The 20,755-nt window shown below is 40.9% G+C and overlaps 1 protein-coding gene and 1 pseudogene across 2 annotated transcripts in view; both read right to left on the bottom strand.

The window, feature by feature from the left end:
- Positions 1 to 20,755, bottom strand: part of kcnt2b (potassium sodium-activated channel subfamily T member 2b) — a 186,043-nt gene that overhangs the window by 119,229 nt on the left and 46,059 nt on the right. The window lies entirely within an intron of this gene.
- LOC138241715 (Krueppel-like factor 9) lies at positions 16,918 to 19,102 on the bottom strand (annotated as a pseudogene).

Here is a 20,755-nt window from a genome sequence, read left to right as displayed (position 1 = left end):
CCTGGGTTGCCATCTACGTGGAGTTTGTATGTTCTCCCTGTGTTTGCACTGGGTTTCCTCCCATAATCTACAATTTGTGCTGGTAGGTTAATTGACTTGTAGGAAAATTGGCCCCAGTGTAAGTGTGTGCTTGTCTGTGTGTGCCCTGAGATGGATTGGCATCCCATCGAGGGTGTATCCTGCCTTGCATTGTTTGCCAGGATAGACTCCGGCTCCCCACGACCCTGTAGTAGATAAAACAGCTAGAAATCAGAAGGACTGTAGGAGGCATCCCTGTGTTTGGGTGAGCTTCTCCTGTCTGTCTGAATATCTACAGACTTGTGGTACTGTGAGAAAGTTAAATCCCCTCTCTGATGCCTCAGCTCTGCCAGTGAGGTTGTGTAAAATGGCCTCATCTCATTTATAACCTCCCTCACGTTCCCTGGCTCTTCAAATCTAATGAATCGCTCACCAATACCAAACAAGAAGCAAAAACAGATCTCAAAGTCTTCAATGCAATACAGGAGCAGACATTTTCTTAAAGCTGCCATATCATAGCTCACCACTGGCAAACAATGCAGAGCACTTCATAAGTATGTTATACCAAAAGCAGTTTGGCTATTTAAACCATTTCAGGTATTTTTAACTCTCTGCACTTGAGACACACTTAGTGTTGCTGTGTTCCAAGAAATTCTGTTCGGACTTCCAGATAAATTAAGCAAGAGTTCCCTCCTCCTCAGAATTTCTGCTCTGCCTTAATTGGTAAGCTAGGGCTATCCACAGCCCTGACTTTAGAGCTTGAAAAGGCATGCACAGACAAGAAATTATTAAGAGAACAAACAGGCCAAAGCCAGTTCTACAAATTACACTAAAATCCATCCATCCAAGATTATAAAGTGTTGAAGGAAAACTGTAACAAAGACACAGGGCACAAGGCAGGATTACAGCCTGGACAGTGTAACAGTCCATTGTAGTGCACACACACATACTTACTGTATACATGCAAACAATTCAGAGACACAAATGATCGTAGCCAGCATATGTCTGGAAGGTGATAGGAAACCAGAACACATAGCAAAAACCCACCCATCAATTTTGCATGAAAACATGCAAACTCCACATAGAAGTCTCTAAACAGCTGTGAGGTTGCAGGACTTTCCCATGTGTTCATGCCACCCCCACAGTAAAGTCTAACATTTAAACAAAACAGTTACTCAGTGTTTGCTGTTGAGCTAAAGGTCATCAGTCCATCCATTTTCTAACTGCTTTGTTCAATAAAGGGTCAAGGGGGAGCTGATGCCTACCCCGGCAAGCAGCAGGCACAATGCAGGGTTGATGAGATGCCAATCCATTGCAAAGCATACACGGACGCAAACACAATTACACACACACGCCAGGGCCAATTTTCCGAGTAGCCAATTAACCTATTTGTATGTCTTTCGACTATGAGAGGAAACCCACACAAACACAGGGTGAACATAAAAACCTCAACACAGGCAGCACCTGAAGAAGGATTTGTCTGTAAGGAGATAACAATTAGGTCCTCAAGAACTGATTTACTGTTTTGTACACCCCTCCTTGGCTGAGGTTTCTTCAAGGTCTCTTGAGTGGAGGTGTAACTCATGTATCCTACCCGTGATTTAGCAACATGAGAAGAAACAAGGTCTTAGCTAATTAGGGTCTTGGTTAATTGCCCAAGGCTGACCTAACTGCCTAACTTTCTGACACCTTATATGGTAACAAACTGCTACTTACCAATTATAAATGTATATTTCTGTATTAAAATGTTTCGCATCTTCAAGAATAAAAGCCTGTTGCTGTCCTTAGGAAAGTGAGTGAGAGTCGAGGTTAACCTATTTACTTTGTCTGTCCTCCTTTCTTGATACCAATAAAGAAATCTCCAGCCTGATTTAGCAGAGTCATGTGGTTTACTGAGAAAAGGGTCTAACACACCCAAGGGCCCAAATTGAACCCAGGGCCCTAATGCTGTAAGACAGCAATGCTAACCTCTGCACCACCATGATGCCTCCAAATGGCAAATCTGCATTTTTATACATTTTAAGTATTCATTTTTTTAGCACAGTTTCAGCCTGCACTTATTGACTCTTATCTGTAATTATTTAACAGCTTAACTATATCCAAAGAACAGTGTTTTAAATTCCACAGGCAAGCCTGTTCAGCCTGTTTTTGTCTTAAGGTTTAGGTCTGAATACTTATTCAAATAATTTTGTTTACCTGAATTCAACTTTGCCAGCCAGTACCCACCTCAAGGGAACACACTGTAATAGCATAAAACACAGGGTGATTCAGTACACCGCATATTAATAAAGCACTTTTAGCAATTTGTGTTTGCGACATCCTCACAACATTGTATATGAGACAATCATTAAATGAGACAGTTATATTTCACTAAGTGCTCTGTTTGTTATGTGTAAAAAAGCATTTAAATGTTGAACAATGTCAATATTACTAGTTGTATGTGATATTTTTTTTTATCTGACCATAACGCATGATGCCAGCACCTATATCACTCTGCAGATCTCAACTGGCTCTCACTGAAGCTTAGCAAGGTTGAGCCTGGGCAGTACCTGGATGGGAGACCTCCTGGGAAGCTATGGTTGCTGCTAGAAATGGTGTTAGTGGGACCAGCAAGGGGCGCCGGGTCCTAATGCCCCAGTATAGTGTCTTTTAGATGAGACATTAAACCGAGGTCCTGACTCTTAGTGGTCATTAAAGATCTCCAGATATTTCTCAGAAGAGTAGGAAGTTATCCCGTTGTCTGGGATAAAGTTCCCCCCTTGGCCTTTATCGTGGCCTCCAAATTGTCCTCATGTATGATTGGCTTGTACTTGCCCTGTGATGGACTGGTGCACTGTCCAGGGTGTACCCTGCTTGGTAGGCTCTGGGTTCCCGGGATACAGTATGGCATAAAGCAGTTCAGCAAATGATATTACACATGATTTTATTTAATAGAGTTTAAAATACAGGAAATTAGAACATCATTAAAACATTGATCATTTTAAAACCTTAGCATCTTGTCCTATACATTCAATCATGTTGCACCTGTTTCAATTCAATTCAGAAAAGGATCAACTGAAATTCCTGTTTTTTTCCTGCCTTTAAAATGTAAATGTTACATATATATTTAAAGCACATATGCATATTGTATATCAATAATCACTGGAGATCCCTCCCCTAATTTATATTTTTTTGTTCAGAAAAAAAAATGTAATAACCTTTAAACTTTGCCATTGTTTTTTTTTAAACAGGTGTCATCACATTTAATTTAGACCAGGACAAAATGTTACAAAGTGTTATGATATGTGTTAAATTATTACAGTCCTCCATCACCTATCTCAAAACAAGAATTATGAGCTGAATTATTCATGCATCAATTTCCATTTACTTCATAGTGAAAAAATGTAGATCTTAATAACATTAATAACATTTCACAACATAAAGCTCAATTTGGGAACGAAAAGGGCACCTGTCTTCATTTGTGAGCACCCATTCAGCACTTTCTGAGCATATTCAGAGCAATTCTTAATTAAGGACTAAGTTTAATTCAGATCTCCAAGCTCATTTTGCACAAGAATGAACAAAATAAATTAAAGGTTAGAAAATTCACCTGCCTGGTACTCGGTTTCTTACACATTGTGGCTTAAATGAACAGTTATTGTTTCTGATTAGATTTTTTATTGTATTTTAGCTGAATTATTCATGGCAACAATTGGAAGCAATGCCCCATTGATGACTAGCTGTGAGATTATATCATCAACAGACATCAGGTACTGATGATACTGTTTCCCAGCTCTTAGAACAAACAATTTACAAAAGTAAACATGATTACCTAACCATTAATGTGTTAAACACCCATTCATTTTCTATCTACTTCGTCCAATACAGATGGACCTGGCAAGCATCGGGCACAAGACAGGGTACACCCAGGTACTAAGTACACCAGCCCACTTTGGGGGCACAAACGCCAAACAAACAAGGGCACTAACAGATATACTTCCCCATTATTGTGGTACATATGTTGTAAACATTGTTTTTTATATACCCCCTTCAACTCTGCATTTATATAGGCAAAGGTGTCAAGAACAAAGCATGCCATTCTGCCTATCTAGTTAATTTATTTCCTTGTAGTTGCTTGTGTATTTATCTTATACAGTTATTTCTTGAAAGAAACCAGTTTATCAGCTACAACTACACAGCTGGGTACCTCGTTCCATAAGCCCACAACCCTATGTGTATTACATGCTTTTAATTCACTATTTTAATAATAATAATAATAATAATAAGCGCTTACATTTATATAGCGCTCGTCTGGACACTCCACTCCACTCAAAGCTCTTTACAGGAAATGGGGACACCTGGCTGATGCGACAGTAGCCATAGTGCGCCAGAACGCTCAACAAACATCAGCTATCAGTGATGAACAGAGAACAGAGTAATGAAGCCAATTCATAGATGGGGATTATTAGGAGGCCATGATTGGTAAGGGCCAATGGGAAATTTGGCCAGGATGCCGGGGTTACACCCTTACTCTTTTCAAGTAATGCACTTAAATTTTTAATGACAACAGAGAGTCAGGACCTCGGTTTTACATCTCATCTGAAGAACGGCACCTTTTTACAGTATAGTGTCCCTGTCACTATACTGGGGCATTAGGACCCACATGGACCGCAGGGTGAGCGCCCCCTGCTGGCCCCACTAACACCTCTTCCAGCAGCAACCCTAGTTTTTCCCAGGAGGTCTCTTTTCCAGGTACTGACCAGGCTCACACCTGCTTAGCTTCAGTGGGATTCCAGTTGTGAATTGGAGGGTGATATTGCTGCTGACAAAACTCGCTTTTGAACTCACCTCCTGTTAGTTTCTACTTTGTCAACACCTTTGAGCATTTTGTATAGTTATATCAGGTACCCTCTCAGACTTCTCTTTTCAAAACTAAAATATTTTGTTCATTTTTGCTTGTTTGCATCAGATATTCCTTAATCCCATGGGATGTACCAGGTTAACTTCTTAGGGCTTATTCCAGAACGAAAATAATACACATTATACAATTTTCAAACTACATCCTTTAATGTAAGCTCCTGTTAACTAAGTATAACAACATTACTCTTACTTTTTTTATCTTTACTCAGTCCAGAGAGGAACATGTTTTGTCAGCATAAGCATTTAAGTCTTTTTCATATGTGTGCTCTTCAAGCTCTCTCTGTTTCCTGACTTACTTTTCTATCTAAAGTCTTTGCTACTTGCACATGCCATGCTGCTCTTGGCTACATTAAATGTCATCTTCTACTTGTTTGCTCATTTTTCAATTTTGCCTAAATCTTATTTAACTTCCTTTTCCACTTCTAGAGCATTTTTGTATCCTCCCATGTTGGTATCATCTACAAACTTTTACTAACATTTATTAACTATACTGTAATCTAAGTCATAAATGTATATAAATCCAGCAGTGGTCCAGACAGACCACATACATCCCTGTTGTATTCTGCTAACTAAAACCCCAGAGCTTGAACAGGTACCCCTTATCTGTACTCTCTGTGTCTCTTGTCTCTTGACTCTTGTCTTTGAATTGTGGAAGAGTTCTTTAAAGGTTTACAGCCGACATTGTAAACCGTATTTCCTGTTGCAAACCACCAGATCCTGGAGAATAATCTCATATGCTTCTGTAGCTCTTACACTTCTGTCTCTTTTTATTAGATCTAATATTATAATTTAATTATAATTAAATTTAATAAATATAAATTTAATATTTTTTAATACCAAGATCTGAGGCATGCTTTCAAATTCTTCCATTGTAAACATTAGTGAAATATCCATTTATTATGTTAGACTGTTCCCTTTCATGTTCTAAAGGCTTCTGTTATTATTTCTAAGAGACTTTGCTTCACTTTCTACTATTTTATGTTTCTGTTTGTAGTTATAAATAACCTTTGATTTTGTCTCTTTCCGTCACAGTCTGTTTTCCCTGCTTTCCTGAACATGTGCAGTAAACCTTTGCTCTGGCTGTACAGTTTTAAAATACCATTAGAACACAGCACATTGTAATCACATGCAACCTCTGTCCTAATTTATTGGAACCACTGGAGGAATACATGCATTCACACCAGTAGGTCTTGGACAAAAGTAGTAAGCTGCAGTCCTTAACAATCCGTTGTAGGGCTTTTGTGCATTTATTGGGACGGTTATTAATTGTAGCAGTAAGTCACAAAATGATTCTTTGATGGATATTAGAAACCCGACCTTGCGGGATAACTCAGCAATGCACACACACGGATATTAATACACGACAATATATTTATTAATACATAAAATATGCATATAAACATAACAGATCTTAAGAGTGAGTCTTATCAGAATACAAACGGTACATATTCAATAACGAAGAGTTACAAAGCAAGAGGGAAATACATTCAGTATACCATTCATTTATACCGTTTTGTAAATGAACTTTGATTACAACTTCTACACTAGATACTCGCAAGCAAGTACGTCACTCATAGGAATTAAATTGATATAAACTCAGGTTGAGGTAACAATTGAATTCTCGAGCTGCAATGCAGAATGTTGAATACTCATCCAATCTGTGTTGATTCAGATCTCCCATGGACACAAGGGAACAGCGGCAGGCTGTTGATGAGTCCAAACGGCGTCCTCTGGCCCGGTGCCAGGCATTGCTGATTTGGCGTGATGTGGGGGAGAAGGAAGGAGAGATTCCTGCTGCGACACACTGGAAGTGGTCTCTCTGAAGACCGGCTAGTTAGTCCTGGCTTAACTAGCGAGAGTTTGAGCATATGGAAAGTGATTGCAGGTCCAAGCAAGTCACACTCTTTAGACGGGAAGAAGACCGGTTCAATCCTGATGTAGCACTAGTCCTGAATATTGATATTCAGTTGTCGACAGTTCCTACTGTTGTTCACTCGTTGATCAGGCGAGCGTTCAAGGTGGGGTACCGGTGGTTCATGAGGCTTGCTGTTGGGCTAACCTCGGGCGGATCCTTTGGTTGTACGTGGGCGACCTCCATTCTCGACTCTTAGAACAACGTAAAGTCCTGGCACTCGGACACACTGGCCGTCACGTGATTGTCCGAGATGAGTCTGAGAATGTCCTGGAGGAGCCCCTTTCTGGGTTCTGTGCTGCCTGTTTTGTCTGGAGGAACTACGGTCATTCATTGGTTGAATGTTCTGCGGGCATTCGAGACCCACATGGGGTTACCCTGCCGTACCAGTTCCTGATTGGCTGATCGAGGTGGAGGATGAGTAACCATGCTCTCTGACATTAGGGTTATAAACAATCTGGGATGTGACTCTCCCAAGGAATCTCCCAACACAGTAAGGTGCCAGAGTTTACCATTTATTAGGGTGGCTGGTGAATCTCAGCCTTGGGAGCTGTTCCTGATCAGGAAACTCTATCAGCTAGAAAAACACCTTAAATGTGAACCAAATGGAATGGCCTCTCTGAATCCAGCACCACTGAGATGAGGGAGAGAGATACTGGCAAGGGAGCAGCAAACATAATTCCTATATTTTTAATAAGCCTTGCAGCTACACCGTAATATTTCAGTTTTATTTGACAACCCTCAACAGCTTTTCTCCTATCTTTTAGAAATGTTTTTCCAACAATAACCACTTTTTCTTCTGCACATATATACCTGATTTTATTATATGACATTGTGGCATAGTCCTAATAATAAAACCTTTGAATATATGAGCCATATAGAATCTATGAGACCCCAGCGTCTTTATGCATGGTGCTTCTCCTCCACTTCTTACTTCTTTCTGGTCTCTCCAGAATGCTCTAGAACTCCACCTGAGAGATTAAATCATACTAAAAACTCTGCAAGTTCAAAAATATCTAATAAGCCACAAATATCTAATGTCACACAGCAAACTGAGGAAAACCTAGCCAACTTCAAATCAGCCCAGTGTCAGCATACATCAAATTGTACACTGGCTCTTAGGGGATTCCAGTCACTAATGACAAATCCCTGACTGGAAGCAGTTAGCTCTAGACTCAACCAGATAATTGTATAATGCCTCTGAAAAACCAACCCTAAAGTAATTAAGGAGAACTGTTAATCCACAAACTAGCCTTCATGCATCTAAAAAACACCATTTGAAAGAAAACAGTTATTGGAAACAGAATTTCAATGCAATGAAATTGAATGAATGTACCTGAGGAAGCAGCCATAACTTTATGTTTCTGCCTCCATTGAGAAGGGAGTGATCTTATTCTTTAAAGTACAGAGATGACGATGATGGTACTACAGTATAATATAAGAGACTGGCATGTCAGTCAGAGGATCTGTTTTGCTGAAGTGTTTTCAGAGAGTACCATGAAATACATTGCCTGTATGATAGTGCTCAAAGACAAGAGAGTTTAATGATAGGTAGGCTGCCCTTTATGAAATTACTCTATGCAGATTCTTGCTTTCATGAACAGGGTCGATGCTGAACGCTAACACAAGGTCCTGGAAAAGAGCCCCAGGCTATGTTCTGCAAAGTCTGAATGGAGATAAAAATGAAACTTGGAAATTGAAAGAAATAAAAGAAAAAATGTAATCTATTAAAACACAAACTAGATAAAGGGCATACAAAATAAAATAAATATATGTACCTGAGCCATAGTCAAGGGTTATAAAAACTTTATTTTGCACCTACAATTGCCAGATGTAATTGCAGCCACATGTTTACTTTCAGAACAATGAGTTGACCTTGTTCCACTCAATACCTTTTCAGCTGAAAGAAAAAGAAAGTGTTTTTCTTTCACTAGCTTTGACCCACCCCAACTTCATTTTTTATCTCTCACTCCTAATTGTCTGCACTCGAGTACTGTTCTCCTTGCACCATCATTATCATGCGATCAAAGCTTTTAACTTTTAGAAGATTGCTAAACCCTGCCATTCCTCTCCTGTCTATTCTTTGCTGATGTGCCTCTGATTTCTTTTTAAGAAAATAGCAGAGATTCTCCTATTATCCTTTTCTGATCTCAGCTAAAGACATTAGCACTGCCTGTGTCACCTTAATACCTTAATACCTAATGTGTAGCCCTAAGCCTGACAACATCAGAACATCAGAAAGGTCATGAACAAGGCAAGATCTTTAAGTTGGTGGACTTGTTTCTATAAAGATCACACCCAGTTTTTTCAGGAAATATTCCCAAATATTCCAATCCATTTTCTAACCACTTTATCCAATACAGGGGAGCTGGAGCCTATCGCGGCAAGCAATGGGCACTAGGCAGGATACACCCTGGAAGGGACCCCAGTCCATCTCAAGGCTCCAGACAATCAGGTTCAGCAATATCAAACTCAATCTGAGTCAAGAGCAGCCTTTTGCTGTCAATCCTAAATGTTCCTCAGAGTGCGGAATCCAAGAACAAAATCTGCAGGAGCCAGTTACAGTGCTCCGTTCTACGTGGGTGAGTTGGTTCCATTCAGCAAGTGGAGATCTGAGCCCAACTGAGTAACCAGTATGGAAGAGGAGCAGCAACAGAAATGCAGCACTAGCTGACTGAGCTAATTATTTTTTTCCAGTTTCTGTCAGAATGGATTCTATTGTGAAAATAACAGCAATATGGAGCTTTTCAAGTGCAAAGCTGTACGTTCCAACCCTGTTTTGCACATTGAAGAATTTATGCTTTTGAGCATTTCCACCTTTTTCAGCTTTAAAGCAGCAAAAGAAGGTTGATACTGTCCATCATTCCTTTTCTGAGTTGTATTAATCTGAGCCTAGTTCTGCAAGCAGTTAACTGGCCAAATTCAGATTGGTCCGGACCTTGTTTTTAAACTTTTCACTAAAGCACAATCGAATGTATATGATGCTTTTCATCAGGAAAGTGACTTCCAGAACAAATCCATCCATTTTCTAACTGCTTCGTTTAATTCTGGGTCGTTTAATTCTGGATCTCAGAAAGCAACGAGTGCAAGGCAGGATACACACTGGACAGCATGTCAGTCCATTACATATATAGAAATATACACACACTCACGTCAGGGCCAATTTTCCCAGAAGCCAATTAACTTACTAGTACAGTATGTCTTTGGGCTGTGGGGGCATACTGGAGCACCTGTAGGAAACCCAGGTAGACACAGAGAGAACAGGAAGAACTCCATACAGATAGTCCACCAGCTCTGCGAGGCAGCAATGCTAACCAATGCCGCCCAGTCAGGTTAAATTAACTTACTTTACATCAGAAAGGAGAGGAACAGGTTTTTGGATTGATACACTACTCTGTCTTTCTTGTGCCCTGCTTCAAGGGATTCTGATCACTAGAAAATTGAAAACTATGGCACTGACGGCTTTGTTTCATTCTTGGGATTAACGATTTGTGAAGTGCTTGTCCATTTTTTATGACTGTGAAAAAGCTCGTGTCTGAAGCCCTGAAAGTGAGAGAGAGGGTACATTTGACTTTACATCAGGGTCTCTTTGTTTTATATCTTCAGCTGATATTTCCACCAGGATGCTGCACATAACATTTGAACCTCTTCTAGAAACACACCTCTTGCACTATAGTTATCAAGTCCAAATCAAGCACTAATGATAGAAGCTCATTCCTCCATTGTGGCAGGGTCACATGTACTAACTGAAATGCAGCTCGGAAGGGTGGTGATACAGACTAAATCGACTGACTGGTGTGACCACCCAGATGCATGAGTGTCAATACTCAGCCTACCCTGGGAGTCACCTCCAGCCAAAAATCCCAATCCTCTTTCTTCTGCTCACTTCACACATTCCATCTCATGTCCTTCTGACAGTGCCTGAGTGTGATCCCCTTATAAAATATATAGAAAATATATTTCTCGTAATAGCTGATGTACTAGCAGGGATTTGGACACAGATGTACATCACACAACAGTAAATGACAGAAATTCAGCCCTCTTTTGCATTTTCATATTATCAAACCATAGCAAAAGCAAAACGTATTGGAGTAAAACATTACAGGAAGAAGATGGTGCTGAAAAATGTTACACCATTTCACTTGGGCCTACGCAACCTGACCAAAATCTGATCATGCAGACAACAGGATGTTCACCCAGCAACAAACAAATAAAAGTTCATGTCCTAAAATACCTCTCTTAAGTCCAGCCCACACGCCAGGTTTTTCAAACCTTTTGAAAACACAAAAAAGCCTATTGGAAAATGGAATAATTTGACAGCATTTCACCCTGGAGCAGCCTCTGAATCTGTGACATATGCTTTATGACTTTGGGGACAGAGCAGATTACTAAACTATGTGAATACAGCATAGCAAAACAATGAAATGCCAGCTCTAAGCATTTTCTTGCCTACAGTGCAGAGTGAGGATTTTCTTTCAGAGTGATGGGCTGCAATCACACCTCTCTCCTCAACCAGAAACACACAAGAGAGGGACAACAATAAGTCAGCCAGCAGCCAAATCCTCGACACGTATCCCTCAGGGAAAACGCATAGCACAAATTAAACAAAATTAAAGCCATTTATAACATCCTGCTCTGCTAAACCTTGACAGTAAGTAAGTGTGATCAACAACACTTTACTGAACCTTCCTTGAGGGATCTGACTGGTAGCTGGTGTTTTAAAGGGAAATACTGTCCACAGAATCTGCTTTTTGCTGTTGCTTTCCTTGTGACTTTTCTGGAGGTCCTAATAAGGGTTTTATGATACATGCATAGTATATAGTAGGGAAAAGAAAAGCATATGATGTACAAATGTCTTCTCCTTTAGAAACCCGGTTTCATTTGTACAGTACTTCATCCTGAAATCCTGAATATGGTTATATGAATTATCATCCTCCAGACATCTGATCTCTGCAATCTGTAGCAGTGATGGTGTTTAGATGGTATGTACAGTACAGCAACTTCTTTGTTAATCTAAACATTCTCCAACACCTGAGATATCTACAAATGTATGCGCAACCTCAACCCTAACCCTAATATGACCTAGAAATTTAATTCTAATGCATAACATACTGTAGCACTAACCTTAAAACAGTAGTAGGTAGGTACAGATTACAGATTACAGATTACTTTTTGTTACACTGGGAACGTCTCCAGACCAGTAACCCATGATTGTGTAAAATTGGAAAAACTAGGTGAAATTCTTGTGGAAAAATTAGAAAAACTTCACTAACAAATGCAGCTGAACATAATACCAATTTAGCATAATACCACCACTATGGAATTCAGGCAATTTAAATGTGAACTTCTGTGGGTATTTTTTTGTTGGAGAACAGAACATTGCACTGAAGGCAAGTGACAGCTTAGAAGACAAGTGAGGTAGGTAACGAAAAGAGCAGACAATATAAATAAATGAGTCTTCCTAACCCAATTATCCATGCTAATCTGTCACATTTGATTAGACTCAGAGATATTTGAGGACACTCAATTGATTAGGAAGGCATAGGTTTTCGCCAGGCAGTGGTTTCCATCAGTCAAACCTTTTCATTAAATCATAGGAGCTATCACACTTGAACCTTTAGACTTAGTCTAAATGATCAGAACAATATGCTAATCAAGAGGAAAACAGACACAACAAATGATGCTTGTGCCTTTTTGTAAATGGCTCAGACTCACAATGTTTCTTGAAACGCAGCAAGATCACGGACACATTAATTCTCTGCTGCTCCTAAATTTCCATAAACAAGCTGGGGCCAGGGTGTTTAAGTCAGCTCTATTTACCTTCAGGAGCTGCAGCAGATCAGAAATCTAATCTGAAGACCCACTTAAACATGACCAGTTTATAGCCTGCTTTTTTTTTCTTTAAGGGGTGAAAAAGCTGTCCTGAAGAGCATGCCACATCCCCAAGGAAATGAGTCACATCACTGACACAGAGAACACTGCTGTCAGGAAGTTACTAATCGAAAGACCTACATTACCTCAACAAATGTGCCAATATGTGAGGTATATGATCAATTAAAATGTTGTTTCTGTTTTCTGTTTTATGTGGTTTCTGTTTTATAAATTTGCTTTAGATGTAACTGTAATGGGTGGCACGATGGTGCACTGGTTAGCATTGTAGCACTAGGGCCTGGGTTCAATTTCAGATCTGGGGTGCTGTTCTCCAGGTGCTGCAGTTTCAATACACAATCCAAAAACATACTGGTAGGTGAATTGTACTCTTGGAAAACTGCCCCTGGTGTTGTGTGTGCCCTGTGATAGACTGGCATCCTCTACAGTATATGCCCTGCTTTGCGCCTGTTGCTTGCCAGGACAGGTTCCAGTTTCCCTGTGACCCTGAATTGGACGAAGAGGTAGAAGATGAATGGATTAATATAACCATAATTTCAGCTACAGTGAACAGATATATGGAAAAGTTATTAAGAAAGCAAAGTGGAAGCCAGCACATTTTTTTTCAAAAATGTCATTTTTATTTTATACCCACCCATAAAATCTGGAATTGACGATTGTTTTTTATATCACAGCAACAACCACATAAAGAGAATAAGAATCGAAGGACCAGTTCCTCAAATCTGACATTCATCTTTTTAACACACTGTGAGCTCTACAGTGCCTAACAGGAGAGTAAGTGCCACTTGGAGAAGAGAAAGATCCATTAATGACACCACTGCCATCCTACAGAAGCCCAGGATGTCTACAGAGTTGCTGTTTCTCAGTTAAGAAAGCCCTGGCTGACTATGTAAACCCCATCCTGGTAGCAATGAGCCAAATGCTTTGATAATCCCAGTACCCAGTACCAACTGACATGCTTCATGCTTCAGGCTCAAAGTAGTAGCAGCTGGGCCATAGATCTCGATCTGTGCTGGGAGCGATTATCTTAACTGTCCCACTCATTCCATGAGTGCTAAGGGCAAATAGAACATGAAAGTCATAACGGGAGTATAAAACACCTAACAGCCTCACAGAAGGTTTCACCGGACACCTGGCATACTGTATATTGTAATATTTGACATTATTCTCTACATACATTAGTGTTTTATTTTTCTACATGAAGTCCTGTCTTAAACTGAAAACATGAAGACATACTATAGACTCAAAAAGGCAATGCAGGCATACAGTTGTATGCAAACGTTTGGGCACCCCTGGCCATATTACATGTTGTTCTTGATTTCCTAAGTGAAAAAAAGTTAACTCTGCATAGATTTATTTGCTGAATTTAACAAAAATAAATAAAACAGTATATGTGGCATGTGCAAAACCTTGGGCACCCTTCAGTCAGTACTTAGTAACAGTACTTAGTCTATTCTTGCTTTAGGAATTTGTTCCCACCCTTCCTTGCAGAATGCTTCTAGTTCAGAAATATTCTTAGGTCGTCTTGCAAGCACTGCATGTTTGAGATCTACCCACAGATTTTCAATAATATTCAAGTCTGGGGACTGTGAAGGCCATTCAAAAACCTTAATCTTTTGTTTCTTGTTCATGGTTGATTTTAAGGTATGTTTTGGATCATTGTCTTGTTGTATTATCTAATCTCTTTTCAGCTTCAGTTTCTTCACTGACTGTGGGACATTAGCTTCCAGGATTTGTTAATACTTAGTAGAATCCATTTTTCCCTCTACCCGCACAATATTTCCTGTGCCACTGGCTGCCACACAACCCCAAAGCATAACAGATCCATCCCCATCCTTAAGAGTTGGCAAGATGTTCTTTTCTTAAAATGCTTCTCCTTTTTTTCTCCAAACGTTTGTGACCTTTGGTGATTGTAGTCAAAGAGTTAATTTTTTACTTCATCAGACCACAACACTTGGTTCCAAAATGCCTCTGGCTTTTTTAAGTGTTGTGTTGCATACTTCAGACGTTGACTTTTGTGATAAGATCGCAGATAAAGTTTCTTTCTGGTGAGTCTTCCATGCAGATCATGTTTGTGCAAGCAATGCTGCACAGTGGACCGATGCAGCACTACTCCTGTGCCAGCTAAACCTTCCTACAGGTCCATTGCAGTGAAATGGGGGTTTTGCTTTGCATTCCTGACCAGTCTACAAGCAGTTCTACTGGAGATTTTTCTTGGTTTTCCAGATCTTGTCTTGAATTCAACAGTTCCCCTTAACTACCATTTCTTAATGACATTTCAGACAGTGGAAATTGCAAGCAGGAAGCATTTAGATATCTTTTTATAGCCTTCCCCTACTTTGTAAGAGTCAATTTTCTTTATTTTCTGGTGCTCAGTCAGCTGCTTAGAGGAGCCCATGGTTGTTGATTGTACACTCAACACCCTGAGAGGTTCAAAGAGTCAGAGAATTTATTAAGCTCTGGAATTGTCATCACCTGACTTAGATTAAGGCCTAACAAGTCAATTAAGTTCTGAGACCTTACAAAAAAGATAACACTAGTGGATCTGTTTTATTTTTTTCAATCTCTTACATTTAGCAAATAAATAGTAACTCTGCAATCATATTTGCAGAAATATGTCAAGTTTAAGTTTGTTCGCTGCAGAGGTTGTGTTAACTTCTTTTCACTTAGAAAATCAAGCACAAAATGTAATATGGCCGGGGTGCCCAAATGTTTGCATAAAACTGTATAAGGTGCTGAGCACCTTAAGTACCCTGTGGTACTTAATATTCTACCATAGCAATTCATGAGTGTTATAAATTTATGAAATTATAATTTATCAATGGACACTGAAGTGACACAGAAAGTACAAAGAACAATTGAATCATAGTTTGTAATGGATTAACACTAGTAACTGCATGGTGCTTTCTATTGTTATGGTGTTCCCAACTCTGTATTTTTAGTGCATTCACTTAAATAAAAAACATTTTTGTTTTTTAATGTGTACTGATATGAGAATGTTAAGAGGGCTGCTCTTCAGAACCAAAGAATGTTGTGGGCTCTTTAGGAATCAATAGAAGTTGCACATTAGACAAGATGAGAGCACAGCAGCCAGTGGTGAGCATTGCACGGAGTTCTGCATGGAGCTTGTATGTTCTCTCCATGTTCACATAGGTTTCCTCCTGGTGCTCTGGTTTCCTTCCACAGTCCAAAGACATACTGGTATGTTAAACGACTTATGGGAAAACTAGCCTATTCTGAGTATGTGTCGGTGTACATGTACCCTGAGCTGGACTGGCATCCCAACCAGGGTGTATCCTGCTTTGTGCCTGTTACTTCATAGGATAGGTTTCGGCAACCCCGTGACTTTGATTGAAAGCTCTGATAACTTGTTAAAAAAATGAATGGGTGAAATGGAAATGCAGATTAGACAAGTATAAAAGAATCCTGAATGATAAAGAAAAGCACTCAAGTAAACAATGTCAGAAACGTTAGCATGCCTGAAGAAACAGACCCTCAGAGAGAATAAGCGGCATCCCTCTGTTAATAATACTTCACATACACCCAGGTAAAGTATTAAGTATTCAGGCTGAAACCTTAATAACCTACAATAAGTCTTACACTTACAGTCCAGGTTGCCAGAGTTATGCTGTCATATATCTGAGGAGGATGTACTTACAGTAGACAGCAGTGTCTTGTCATATGAATTGGATACTTATTTCCACATCTCTCCCCCCTTCCTCCACCATCCTTCCCTTCTTGTCATCCGCCCCCACCCCCAGCACTCCCTCCACAAACTGCCTGCAAGTCGTCGCGCTGTAAGGCTGAAAAGGGAACGCGTGGCCACTGTTGCCATGGCAGCCCGGCTGTAACTGCCTAATTGCTCGGAGGGCTGCCGTTTGATGATGTGCTAACCTGAACTGCCATCTGATCTCTCCAACACGCAGCACAGGGGCCGTCAAAACAGCAGTGCCGGCTGGCACTGAGTGCGCTTCCCTTTCAGTCTCTCACTGAACTCACCACACGGAGTCAGACAGATAATCTTCTGTCCCCCCCCCCCACCCAACAGAAAAAAAACCTGCCAGAGTAAATCTTTTTTTACCATGAGCAATCTACATGCTCTTATTTTACACAACAGGAGCCTTTCTTTTGCGGCTGGAAAGCACCCAGTTCACATTCTTTAAGAAATTGTAATCTTTTCCATCGACATGCAAATTGTTTTAGATCAGCCAGCCATCTTCTATCCACTTCATCCAGTTCAGTGTTGCGACGAAGTCTATCCCAGCAAGCACTGGGGCAAACCAGGGGACACGCTGAAACAGATGCCAGGAGAGTAGACACAAACACATATGTGTACACACTCACACCGGAGCCAATTTTCCCAGAAGCCAATTAATCTATTTTGAAGTAATTAAAGACAAAACTAATGTAAACCCATTACAGACGCAGGATTTACTTCTAAGTGAGGAGTTGACAAGCAATAATCAACTGATCCAGCAATATTCCGAGTTTTTATTTTTTACTCTGTATGGTTTTTTGTATTTCACAGGGAATGGGAAATATTTAGATCACACATTTTCATTTGTTTTCAGGAGGGCACACAGAAGCACTAGACAGTCAAGAGCATACACTGGCCTAGAAAAATATTATACCAGCCAACGCTAACTTGGGAGATTGTTCTAACACATGGTAAGTAGACAAGTGTTGAGCTCCATTCCTAAAGTGGTACTTTTGAAAACTTTGCAGGTGCTGTTCTAAAATACATTCAGAGCTCCTTTTGCAAGAAGGTTTCTGGTCTGAGAAAATCACTGACTGGGATGTTTCTGCTTCAGTGTTTGCCTATGGCAATGGAGGATGTATATTTAACTTATTGAAATATTGCCTCAGGCAACAAACATAAACCACACAGCTTTCACTGGTACTGTAGGTAATCTACTATTGAGGGTTTGTATGTTCCTGTTAGGCATTTTTGAAACACTAGATGCAAGATTTCAGCCTCATTGCAGGCAAGAGAACTAGGGCCAGTTACACAAAAAACTTTACTTTTCATTTTTCCCTTAAGTGTCCCTGAAGTGCAACTTATGATCTGGAAGAGGAGTCAGTATAAACTCCATCCATCCATCTTCTAACCGCTGATTCCACATCAGGATCACCTGTCCATCATACGGCACATACAAACACAGATACAGACTCACGCCAGGGCCAATGTTCTCAGAAGCCAATTAACCTACTAGTATGTTTTTGGACTGTGGGAGGACACTGGAGCACCAAGGGGAAACTCACATGAATACAGGGATACAAACTCCAAACAAATAGCACCACAGGAACTGAACCCAGGACTGCAGTGCTCTGAGGCAGTAATGCTAACATTTGCATCTTTAAATGTATCAGAAAATCCAGGCTTTGTGTCTCCAATGTAATGTGTTTGGAATTTCAGCCTACAATCCACTGGTGTCCCTAGCACAGCCTTTACAGATGATTTACAAGGCAGCTCATCTCAGATCAGTTCTGGTCATTTACAATTAGGGCAATTCAATTTCTTACTTTTTCCTCCCTTACGAATTCAGTGAAAACCTGTTGAATACAGTTCCAATGTACTGTATACGTTCTATGACATCTAAACTGACTATGCCTGCTTTTTTTCTGTTTACAAGCAGAACATAGAAACTATGTGGCCAAGAGCACATGTTAATGAGAATAGGCCTGACATGTTTATTACTAGAGTTATATGTAATTGGACTCATGGTAAAGAGGATTAACCATTATCATCTTGTCCTCTGGTCTGGGTGCAACTTGTTATTCTTGGCCAATGAGCTGTTACACATTAAATTCGCATTAAATACATTCATGGTTAGCACAGTTCCTACTTTTGATGGCTAAAATATTGTAGCTAAAATATTGTGTCGGGTTCACGTGGGTTTGAGCCCTCAGATGTGTGGATTTCCCATAGACCTTGTCGCAGCCCTCGAAGGAGCAGGGGTGTCGCTTCATGGGGGAGTGGGTAAGGCCGGAGGCCGCTCTGCCCTCCGCCCCGCCCTGCTGCCCCAAGGTCGGTGTGGCGGAGGAGATCGGTGTGGCATAGTCCGACAGCGTGGTGTAGCCGCTCTCCCCGCACAACAGGCTGCCGTCCGGGTTGCCCACCGAGGAGTTACTGCTCTCCGAGTATGTGGACATTGGTCAGAACTTGCTGTGCAGGTCGGTGAGGATCCCAGACACCGTCATCAGGTTCGCACCATCCTTCAGGGTCTCCCGAACCTCCCGGTCCTCGCTAGACCCCTCGGGCTCCCTGGGCTGCAGCAGGGGCTGCGGTCCCGCCAGCACCAGGAAGGGTCGGTGCAGCATGGGGCCGCTGGAGATGGAGACCGGGCACTCGGTGAAGTAGTCTGAGTACGTGAAGGCAGCCATGCCTGCTGCTGGCCACGGACACACGGTTCCGCATGGAATTTGCTGCTCCCGAAACTTCCGAACAGGGGGGACCCGGCCCATGCTTACAATGCATGCCACGATCGCGGGGCCCCGGCTCACCTTCTGGACATGCACTTCCACACTATCTGCACTGCTCCATCTGGCTCTCACCCGCTCCCCCATGAAGCGGCACCTCGGGTCTTTTGATGGCTGCAACAAGGTCTACGGGAAATCCTCGCATCTGAGGCCACATACCCACGTGAACCCAAGAACGCTACGTTGGTGTCAGAGTGGGATGGGATAGCCAAGGACAGCAAATTAAGTGGGGGAGACATAATTCGCTGGTGCAGCGAATTATCAACTGTCAACTGTCCTCTGTGCAACACATATATTCCTCCCTCCCAGAGGAAACAGAGACTATTAATTGGTGAACGATATTTATGGAGATGTAGGGGAAAATTATCTTTCCATTTTGGCCCTAAGAAACTAAAAGGGATAGAGTTCCATCTGGCTTTGTCATGGTGAGTTCTTCACCAGCTGAAGAGCACACAGTCTTCTCATTGATGTTTTCGGCTTGCAAGTGTTGGAAGCACACCAGTGAAGCACAGCATTCAGTGTGCACCCAATAGGCTATTGAGTAGTGTGCTTTGCTAATTTAAGTCCCCATCCCCTTTCCTTGGCACCTTTCAGGACTGTTTATTCTTCTCGCTCAAATATTGATTATAAGCGATAATAAACAGACACAAAACAAAGAGCCATTTCCAACGGCATGTTTCACTGGAAACAAAATGAGAAAGGAAAGAACAGCCAGTGGAAAAGCAGATTGTCTCCAGCTATTTCATTAAGGACATATTAACAAAGCTGTCCATTGTATCTACTGTAGCCATCTAATGAAACACATTACTTTGTTTACTTGATCTGACACAGCTACCCAAGCGTGCTTGCTTGTGTGCATTGAAGAGAGAGTGAGACTGCGAACCGTTGATCCGTTTTATCAAAACATGACTAGGTCTTAACAAAACCTCATGGCCCTATGAAAAGACATCCTCTCACAGCACTAAATTCCCCTCATCAATCAAGTTAGAAGATATTCAACAGCTGTCCTTGCCTTGAGTTCAGTGTAGTTTCTGTGCAGAAACGCAGCTAATATCCTTAAATAAGAATTTCATCAAGAGAGCCATGTTTACACTTTGTCTTACACTTGTCTCGTTGAACATTTGACCTGACCTGTGTTGCCAGCAAAGTCCCAGGATCCTCTGTTACAGCTTTGTGATTAGATAATTTCATTAAACTTTCTCTTGTTTCTCAGTGGTACTCATAAGAACATAAGAAAGGCTGCAAGTGAGAAGCAGCTATTTGGCCCATCTACAATAGCTCACTTGGTTTTGAGTTTAATTGATCCCCTCTAGTCTTTTCTGGAAAGAAGCCACAGTCACCAACAATATAACTGAATAGCTTGTTCCAGGCTCTTACAACCCATATGTGTAAAACAAAATGACTCCCAATCACAATTCTAAATATAGTTTTAACTTTGGTCCGCTGGTTTATGTATCACTGTTGATTCAGAAGAGATATAAGGGGTTAACTTTGCAAATAACTTTTGAAGATTTTGAATATTCAACCCCTAGTAGTCTTCTTAAGAAGATTCAGTTC

Source organism: Lepisosteus oculatus, chromosome 11, assembly GCF_040954835.1.
Source record: "Lepisosteus oculatus isolate fLepOcu1 chromosome 11, fLepOcu1.hap2, whole genome shotgun sequence".
Taxonomy (NCBI): Eukaryota; Metazoa; Chordata; class Actinopteri; order Semionotiformes; family Lepisosteidae; genus Lepisosteus; species Lepisosteus oculatus.
Note: the sequence above shows the minus strand (reverse complement) of the source record. Positions and strands in the feature narration are given on the sequence as shown.